The sequence below is a fragment of the Lolium rigidum genome, chromosome 4, assembly GCF_022539505.1.
Source record: "Lolium rigidum isolate FL_2022 chromosome 4, APGP_CSIRO_Lrig_0.1, whole genome shotgun sequence".
NCBI lineage: Eukaryota > Viridiplantae > Streptophyta > Magnoliopsida > Poales > Poaceae > Lolium > Lolium rigidum.
In genome coordinates this window covers 28,619,107-28,629,565 of record NC_061511.1, presented here as the reverse complement: position 1 = coordinate 28,629,565, position 10,459 = coordinate 28,619,107, and positions in this window count along the sequence as shown.

Genomic DNA, 10,459 nt, shown 5'->3' with positions numbered 1-10,459 from the left:
GTAAAAAGTTACGACCAGTTAAAGAGTTTTTCCTGCAAAATACATAAAAAAGAAGAAAAAAAATCTGTGGCGCACCAAGTGTCCGTGCGCCACAGAAGTTTGGCCGAAATTTTTTGAATTTTTCCGACGCCAATCTCCTACTCCTCTTCTCCTCCACCACTTCTCCTCTCACTTCTTCTCTCACTTCTCCATCTCCTCACTTCTCCTCCCACCACCACCACCTCCCTTCTCCGGCAACCACCACCACCTTCTCCGTGAGCACCTCCGGCGACCACCACCACCTCCTCCGGCGAGCACCTCCGGCCACCACCACCACCACCTCCGGCCACCACCATCACCACCACCAACACCACCACCACCACCACCACCTCCTCCTCCTTCTCCGGCCACCACCACCACCACCACCACCAACACCACCACCACCACCACCTCCTCCTCCTCCTCCTCCTCCTCCACCACCACCACCAAAAAAAATGGCGAAATGATCTAGATCTAGATCTGGCCGCCACTTTTTTTTGAAATTCGAAAAAAAAAATCTGTGGCGCATATTGGCATGGTGCGCCACAGAAGTTTTAAGAGAATTCTGTGGCGCATATTGGCATGGTGCGCCACAGAAGTTTCAAAAATTCAGTGGCGCACGTACATATGCGCCACAGAATTCTAATACTAGTCGTGTGGTAACTGTGGCGACGGGCTCGTGCGCCACAGTTAGCCATTTTTCCACTAGTGTAGTGTTGTTGGATTCGTATAGAACAAAAATTCTAATGATGCTAATTCTATATGTATTTGGGGTATTTCTTGGTCAAAGAAAAACATGAAAAAGAGGACGCCTTATTTATAAAAATGGAGGTAGCATGAGATAATGTACTCCTATACTCCTTCCGTTTCTGAAATAGTCTACATTATAGCTTTTAAAATTTGTTCTGAAATAATTTGCATTCTAACTTTTATTCAACAACAACACTAAAATACAAAGTGGGTTTCCTCCCTTTATTTGATGTTGTTATTTTTAACGTAGTTTGGTTTGGTTGTTCACATATATCTAAGTAGTACTAATAAATGGAACACTAGTTGTTCTCAGTAGTTCTATAATGTAGTTTAAATCATACTGGAGTGAGTATATCCGTGTGGGGTCAATTTTTCAATAAACCACTATTCAAATTTTCCATCATAAAGAAGGCAAATGAGCCATGAGTAAAAAATTTAGTACGACAGTCAACAAGCACAAAGTATGATGACTAAGGGTGGCAATGGGTCTAATCCGAGCCGAACAGTGTCTTCTCATCTTCATCCCTATTTAACAATTGGAGAGATTTGCTTCTCATCTCCTTCCATGTCAGATTCGGGACCGGGAGGGTTTGAAGGATTTATGCCAATAATAATAATAATAATAATAATAATAAGAGTTATTTCTTATCTATAGCTCTAGGTTTATTAATAAGTTTATCCCTTATGCTATAACTGCGGTGTTCCTTGAATATGAGATTCGTAGAAAAGCTCACTAGCAGGGTGTAGAGAGATAAACAAGAAAGAAATAGTTCCTAGTTATGTCTATGATAAGACTAGCTCATTTTGTTGTGAGATGATCAAACTTTTCTAATCATGAGCATGGCTATGCTAATAACAATGAGGGTGGATCGCTTGGCTGAAGGATTGCACCGAATATACCCAAGTCACTGATATGTTATGAGACATCCTTTTTAGTTAGTAGCAAAAAATGTTTAAGTGTTTGATCATGTAAAAGTCCTTTGATCATGAGTATTATGGTGAATCATATCGGAGGGTACACTTTGATCTTATCCACCCTCACCGGTTAACCATGATCGAGTGTTGGGAAGGTTAAGACTCTCGGGTATATTTGAAGGTGACGAAAATCTAATGATTCAAGAATAGGATTTGTTCCTATTGACAAAGGAGAGATATGAAATGGACCATCTCGGTATTGTGATTTTACGTAACATGCGCAGACACATTATGATAGTGATCACAGAACATCATCAATAAACACCAAACGAGAAAAGGAGCATTGGTACCAGATCAAGGATGGTGGGAATAGTGATCAATAAGTTGATTACATGAATACCAAATTTTTACCTTGGGTTATCAACATATCGTGTAACAAAGGGAATAATATATAACAACACGAAAGGTTCATTAAGGTCCAAACCTCAAGTATACAAAGGAACCGATGTGGATGTCTAGATGCCAACATTGGTTATTGATCTGAAGGTGTTCGAACTAATGATTGCGCTATATCGAACCTGTCGGGTCACACGCTTAAGGTAATATAATTTGTTGTGGGAGTTATATTTATGGTGTGTGGTTGAAAGAAGTTGTTTGGAACAATTCCGGCAGCGTCTGGAATTGTTCCGGAGATTTTATGACTAAGAGAGAGACTTGCGAAGTCACTATGAGCATGTCATAAGTGATTCAAGGTAACGTTGGAAGTTTTCTGGGGTTGCCATATATATTGAATTATTCTCAGAATCATTCCGGTGATATTTCGTATTGGGGAAATCTTGTTCTGGTGGAATCCAGAGTGCCCGGTGGACACGGGAAGAAGAGACAGGGAAAGTTCTGGTGGAAATAAAGGTGAAGGTGGCCGACCAGGACACCATGGCCACAGGGAGCCAGCCAGGGCATCCCAACTGGGCTAGCTGGCCAGGCCCCATGGCGCCAGGCCCCCTTCCCTTGGCCACCCTTCCGAAAGGTGGGCCTTATGATCGGGGGTGACCTGCCCATCCCTTGGCCGGACCGACCTAGGGTGGGCAGCTTCCCCCTCCCCAAATTTGTGACCCCTATCCACCTACAATTAGAGCCCCCCATCCCACCACCTCAAGTGGTGTGCAAATTCCTCTCGAAGTCTCTCATGGCCCTTTGGATGGCCGTATCTCTCTCTCCCTCTCCGCATACGTCATAAGGTTGAAATACTCTCACCGCGAATAGCCTAGCCCTGGACGGCGAAACCCTTGCAGATATCGTCTGATGTGTGGACTACGCCGAAGGAATAGTTTGTTTGATTCTTGGAGCAAGGACGAGATATCCTCGTGGCTTGGAGGTATCATCTAGCTGTGTGGATTTCCCGAATCACCATCTTCATCGAGCTCTTCCGCTTTACTCGATGAGTTGATACCAACCAAATTTCTTTGCTGCAACTACGTAGTATAGATTTTGGGTGTTCGTGGACTACATAGTATATATTTTGGAAATACATACACAATCCCCATCAGTGGCATCGGAGCAGATCTATGTTTAGTTGCTTTATTTCGATCTAGCAAGTATGTAAGTGGTGGTAGTATCATCTTTTGTTGGTTCTCACTAGTATGCATCTTGCCAAACTCCCACTGTATAAACGCGATTTTTTACAATCTTCTGGTGGTTAGCGGCCCTTCTATGTTGCTCCATAGTATGTTCGTTGTTAGGACAACACGCTTCATTGTGCGACTGGATGCCACTCATCTCTTATGATCAATGACTAGTGTGTTTCAATCCCTGGCTCTCAGCAAATTTACACGCTCTTCAGCCCGTTGTAAATTAACAGAAGTGGCGCTGATAAATTAACAGAAGTGGCGCTGATACTTCTGCTATGCCTAAAGAGTGGTGTCATCCATCAAATAACACAATCTTCTTACCATTTCACCCAACATTTCTTTTGAAAAAAAGGATTATGCATCCATGCAAATAAGTTCAAGAGGCAAAGTCATGCCGCAATTTTCATTGCTGGCGACAGATAAATACTAGTAACGTCTTGACATACCCAACATGATTCTTTTTGTTGAGTTACACCGACAGCCAGCACATGGCGACATAATAAAAGAGTTGGACAAAAGAAATAACGGAAGGCTTGGAACAATATCACACAACCACCGAACACGCGCCTTAGTCCTCACCCGACCAGTTGGGATCAAAGAATGAAGGTGACACAGCCCGGATACAGTCTGCACAAACATGAAGAGCACCACATCAGTTTTACTACAATATACCGAGGAATTTATGGTTGCTAGGATAAGGATTTTAAAGCAGAGAACTAGTAACAAACATGTATGTAATTTGACCTAATTTACTATTAACCAGAAGTTAAGACAAAACTTCGGAATAATTATCGGAGTAGATATACTGCTGGGGTAACACATATGACCAGTATCTCAGCCTTTGGTCAAAAGTGTGGCAGGTCGGTTGGTTTGATCAGTGTCATTAGGGGTGATCGGAGATAGCAGCACTGTCAACCCACAATACGCAAACTGGTCACAGGCTCAAACGAAAAATTGAAGCAGTCACCAACTGGTGGTTCTTACTAGGGTAGAAGTCAGGAAATTAAAACAGTAGAAGTAAACTGTATTGTAAGATGGAAACAACTACTGTTTCTGTTAGCAGTTAATCAGATTTATAGGCACCAATGCACCATAGAAATGTATTTCAACTATTAGTGCCACACTGATCCTGGTGAGGCATGTACCCATTCTGACCTCCATCAGCTCATACTAAAGGATTACAGATCTTGAATATGGATGCCATTGTAAAAGGTTATTATATACTCTACTTGGTGAGTAGTTGAAGTTAGAATATAATTGCTAGAAGATGGTTCTATGTTTTCTTTAGAATTAGAGACATATAAGGCATGAAGAACATCAATATTAACTTACAAGCTTTTGGCCTTGGGATCTTCTTGAAACTGATATGCTCAGAAAGTACGCTACTTCTATTCAAGATCTTCACAATTTGATTGACCTTATCCTTGACCCTTAGTCGCTCTTCACATTCAATGCTGACTTCCTTAAGATGCACACATGCAAATGATTCCTCTATTTTAACATGTTTTCTTTCGCCTCGGGCTGCACATAGGAACCTCTAAAGGACACAAGGCATTTTAGCAAGATCAACAAAATAAACATGCTTCATTCATCAGTAGTACAGTGGTCTCATAAATCCAGAAAATCTACCTCATCACTACGAAGCTGAAGAGTGAGCTTTTCAAGAGCTGGCGAGTGCTGAAGAATGCGAACTAGTGCATGTAGGTCAATAGCCCTACACCACATGTCGAGCAAAAGAGTCTTTAATCTGCCAAATGTGGGGTAAGACTCCAGATCCCTTTTGTAGATATACTGGACAAATTGCAGAAGTATAAGTAAATTATAAACTCAAGTTTTCCAGCATATGAAATGAAATAACTGAGGTTGGTAGAAACTTTTGGTATTTTTTTAATTCACTTATAAAAGGGAAAATACAGAACTACACCTTAAGCCTGTAGATTATTCATTTTTTCTAATCAAGCACCCATATAATTAAATATAATGATCCAAGGGTTCATTTCAACAAAAATAAATAGTTGAAGGCTCACATCAAGAAATCAACAGAGGCTCATGCAGTGGGAAATACTCGTAACCCATTATGCCATTTTACGTTTTTCTGTATCTTAAGCGTTGATATATTGACAATAGAGGCTAAAGATTTTGAGAAGAATCACTCAGTCTAGCATTCCTAACTTGTATGGTGTAACAAAGTGCAAGATTATAATCCACATAGTACAAACAATTTGTCACAATCATCAGAAACGAAATAAACTGTATATCAACAATCTGTGACACTGAAAACACAAAAAATGAGATAATGAAAGAAAAAAGCAAGTTGTTTAAGGATGTGTTGACACATGTCTAACTAAATAGCAGATGGCAATTACTAAACAGCAAGAGAAGGTATAGTGCAAGTGGAATCATACCACTTTAGGTTGATCTCTCAATTCCAAATTGACAGCATTGGACAAACTATTCAGAAGCACACTCTGATAACCACCAACAGGATAACCACGACAGCCTTCACAGGTCTGGTCAGCACAACCTCCACACTTATCCTCGCACCCAGTGGAGAGATCGATGGACGCTGTTTCTAGTAGTGGCATGCCTTCAAGCAAAGGAGTCTTGCCTTGACAATCAAGCAGTTGCAGTGAAACAAGACGAGGTGCAGATATACAGACACGGTAATCCGCGGGGAAGTTGCATTCAGATATGCACAGACGCTTGAGCGACGGAAATGACATCTTGCGGACCCAGAAGCCGGCTTCCTGCATCTTCAGATCCTCCAACACAGGGCAGCTTGAGAAATCCAGAACGTCAGGGTCCACAAAGAAATGCTGAACATCCAGTTTCACCAGGTGCTGGGAGATGAAAGGCAGAGCGAGCTGCGTTTCACCGCCCACATGGTCGCCGACGACCCTGAGCACCTGAACCTCGCAGGACAGGGCGTACTGGATCCAGGAATCGAAGTACGGGTTTGGATCAGGCTCATCGGGCTCACCAGCGTAATCATGCCTGGTCAGATGTGACTCGATCTCGCAGATGACGAGAGGCGCGTCGCCGCGGAGGGCGATGACATGGTTGACAAACTTGTCGTAATCCACGGCGCTCGCGAACCGCCTGGGGTGGACGAGGCGCAGGACGGGCATGCGCTTCCAGAGGTGCCGCCATCGGCAGGCCAGCCCGGATGTCTGCATGGCCTCGTCCACCGGCAGCGAGGCGAGCACCTGGTGGAGGAGCTCGTCGGGGAGTTGGCTGATGCGGTCCACGGCGATACTCGCCGCGGCCTTCTTCTTGGGCATTCCGTCGATCTTGTTGCGGGCGCCACGGCAGGTCCTGCGCGAGGGGTGGAAATGGGTAAAGATCAAGAGAGAAGATCGAGGAGATCGATCGGTGAAATCTAGGATCAACTCGCTCACCTCGATTCGATGGCCGGTTGCTCCTCCTTAACCCCGGCCGGCGGTAGTGGCAGCGGCAGCGAGACTGCTTGACGACTCGGCTCGCCCGTAAAACATCCAATCGCAAGGCGAAGCTCGACGTTAAGATCAATCTGAGACCCGACTTCTCCGGCGCCGGCCACCGCTACGTCGAATTTCACGTCGTTGGCGTCTTCGCCTGAATCATCTGGCAGGGCGTTGAGGTCTAGATGGACTCTCATGGCTGGGAAGGAGATGGCGTGCTGTTAATTTGGCGATGATTATGGGAGCTACTAATTATGCAGGGTGGCTGTTCAGTTCTCCTGAAATTTGAAGTTCGCGCGCGGCCTCAGTTTTCGTTTTCCCGCTTTTCTAAGTGGCGCCAGACTGCTTGGTCTGTTTTTGGCGCTAAGTTTTTCCTTTTTTGTTTAATAATCTGCGTTGGGTTATGTTCATTTTCGAGCCATTTATGTATTTCTCTAAGTCAATTTATTTTTAACAAGTTCGATCATTTCGAGTACCAAGGAAAACGGAGCAGGTTACCGCTTAGACTAGTCACAATCAGAAGTATCATACTATAGTATCATGCATATGATACTAGTGTATGATATTATTTTTATAATGCATAATATCATGTAATAGTATCATATGTTACATGTATTTAATGATTCGTAGAATCTCAATACAAAGGTGTGTACAAGATTTATTTGACATTAATTTTTTCTAGTTCTACGTGCTATGATATGATATCTACTTATGATATCACTATTATCTCTTTCATCATTAATTAATGTGACACATCAATCTTTTCATACATGTAGTGTAGCTATGATACTCCTACAGTGAGTAGTCTTAAACCTCCAAGGCAATAACTTCTCAATGCATGAGAGGATCTTAGGCAGGTTGTTGTGAACTATGTTGTCCTTTCCATTACTGTACCGAATGCTAATTTCAAATTCGTCTTTTGGCTTTTGAAACTACTATTAGCCACCATTATACTGTTGTTGCAAAAGAAATGTGTGGAAATTAGAGATGCCAATTTTTGGCAAACAAAGGACGTGATTACACTTAGGTCGACCTAGGTTTAGCTTAAGGGCATCTCTAATGGGGTGACGCATATCGGACGTTGAAAAGTGGTCGCGTGCGTCCGTTCGTGTCGCTCCGTGGACATAAAAATGGTCTTTTTTACCGTGTGTCCGTTTGCGTCTGAGTGTGTTCCAAGCGGAGCAACCCATTTTTTTCCAACAATATTTTTCATTCACCAAGTAAAAATCATAATATACTACAAACTAAAGGAGAAACAAGCCCTATGCTACTTGCTGCCCGACGGTCTGGCCCCGTCATTGTGTCCCTCCTCCTCTACTTCTCCGTCGCCCGCCGTGCGGCTACTAGAGCTCAGTGAGCCGCCGCGTCCTCTAACAGGCGCTGCCACAGCGCCTCGTTCGCGGCATCCTCGGCCTTGTTGAGCTTCTCGAAGGAGTGGACTAACGCCCTCTGATCCGTCGCCCTCTCCTCCGGGGTAGGATCATCGGGGCATCAGAGGACTAATCGATGTCGGAGGAGTCGTCCTCTGTGGAGGCCGCCTCCCTGCGGCGTTCCATCTCGGCGTCGAACGTCGCATGGGTCGCCCGCTCCTCCTCTGCTTCCTGCTACGCATCAGCAATGAACTCGCATCCACGATCGCGTCGAGGACGTTGTCCGTGCTTTTGTCGTCCCGCAACTCCTCGTCGGAGCTCTCGGCCGGGGGAGGTGGAGTCGCAGTAGCCTGGTCGCGCCCGACCCTGCTCATGGCAAAGGCAGAGGGCTGTGTGGAGGCGACGCTGCGGTGGAGGTTGTGCGGCGGCTAAGGTTTTATGTGGGAGGAGATGATATGCGTGCGCCCCTATTTATATACATCAGAGGCAGGCGAGGGGCACGGCGTGTGTGGCATCACCATTACTTTATTCGCAGATGTGGGTGGCGGCCACTCGGCAGGCGAGGCATCGCCATTAACGTGACGCGGACTGTTGAAGCTAGTACTAGCGCGGCTGAGAAGATGCATCGAGCCTTGGTCACTGCCAGGCGGGCCCGATGAAACGTCCACCAGCCGCGAGCGGACACTCGGCACGTCCGCGTAGCGTCCGCGCACTAGTAGGAAAAGCCTCGTTAGTAGCGCACCAAAATAGTATTCTGTGGTGCATGGGCGGTGCGCCACAGAAACTTCGCCACAAAAATAAGGTTTCTGTGGCGCACTGGCCCGTGCGCCACAGAATTAAGGTATTCTGTCGCGCACTAAGGACAGTGCGCCACTGAATTTTGTTTTGCTGCGCCACATAACAATGTTATACATGTTTTATACACAGTATACAAGTTATATACAGATATAATATAGACATATATAATATGGACATATATAATCATCACATCATCATCAGATTACTTAGAGCCCGATCGAGTTATACATATAGCTCCATACAACTCATAATCCATGCAAGTTAATTAAGTTCATCATCTCTAGATACAAATGAAGTGACACCGGCCGCCGCCTACACTAGGATGAAATAGAGTACCGCCGCGACGATGGTGAGCAAGAGCGAGAGCACAAGGAAGGTCTTCATCTTCATCTTTCTCTTGTTCGACTGGTGCTTCCTCCACTTGGCAACCGCCTCGTGTCTAGTCGGGTACCCTTTGTAGCAGTTGCCGCTGAACTTGTGCACCTGTTTCTTGCAGTCCTCCCACTCCTCGTACACTTCTGGAACCCGCCCCTCGAACATGACGTAGTACATCATCTCTATGGACACAAGGCATATTAGTATATAATGCAATGGAAAGAGTTAGAGGGTTCACATGCATACATATTCACAAGAATTAAAGCAAGGAAATAATAATAAACCTAAAAGACATATAGCATCGGTATCACATAAGTAATCAAGTTCAACGACAACGACTACAATAGTAATTGAAGTCCAAAAACAATGACCGTTTCGAGCAAATTAAGAAAGTTTAGTTTACAACACAGTACACATTGTCCATCGATTCAAAGTAATGCTAGACACACCGGCCTCGGTCAACGAGACGTCTTCTTGAGCGACTCCGGGAACGGTTTGCAAAAGCCCTTCGTCGTCCACGTCCTTCCATCACCCTGCCTATGTAGGCGTTCTTCAATATCCCTCTTACACAACCCTCTGAGTTGGTGTAAGAGCCCCGATCCGTTGGATACATCTTGTACGATAATTTCCGATAGCTTTACTTGGATGCGATGGAAGTCTTCTCTAAGATCATCATCGTTGATCTCCCCCGACATTTTACTGTGGTCTCGCTTACTAGGTGGCAGACACATCATCTATGCATCCTCGACAAACCCTTTAAGGTGATGGAGGACATAGAAGGCCTCCTTAATGCTGCCAGCTAGCTGCTTGATGCAAGGGAAGTTGATCACGTGCTTGAACCCGAGCTTTTTAGTGTCCGGCCTGACAAATATCCCTTCTTGTCGAAGGCGCCTCCATTTTTGGAGTAGCCAAGGATAGCCTCATCGAGAACACCCCTTATTCTCTTGTAGTATTTCTTCATCGTCGTATTCGACGAGTCGAAATACTGGGCTAGTGACCACTTCGGGCAAAGGATGACGAGTGTGCGGTATTTGTCCCTGCTCAACACATGAAATTGAAATGGAATGTTGGAAAGGATCGGCAATGGAAGAAATATAAAAGAAAGCATAAGTTACGACGGCCATGAGCGGATGTGTACTTACTCGGGAAAGACAGGCAGAAGAAT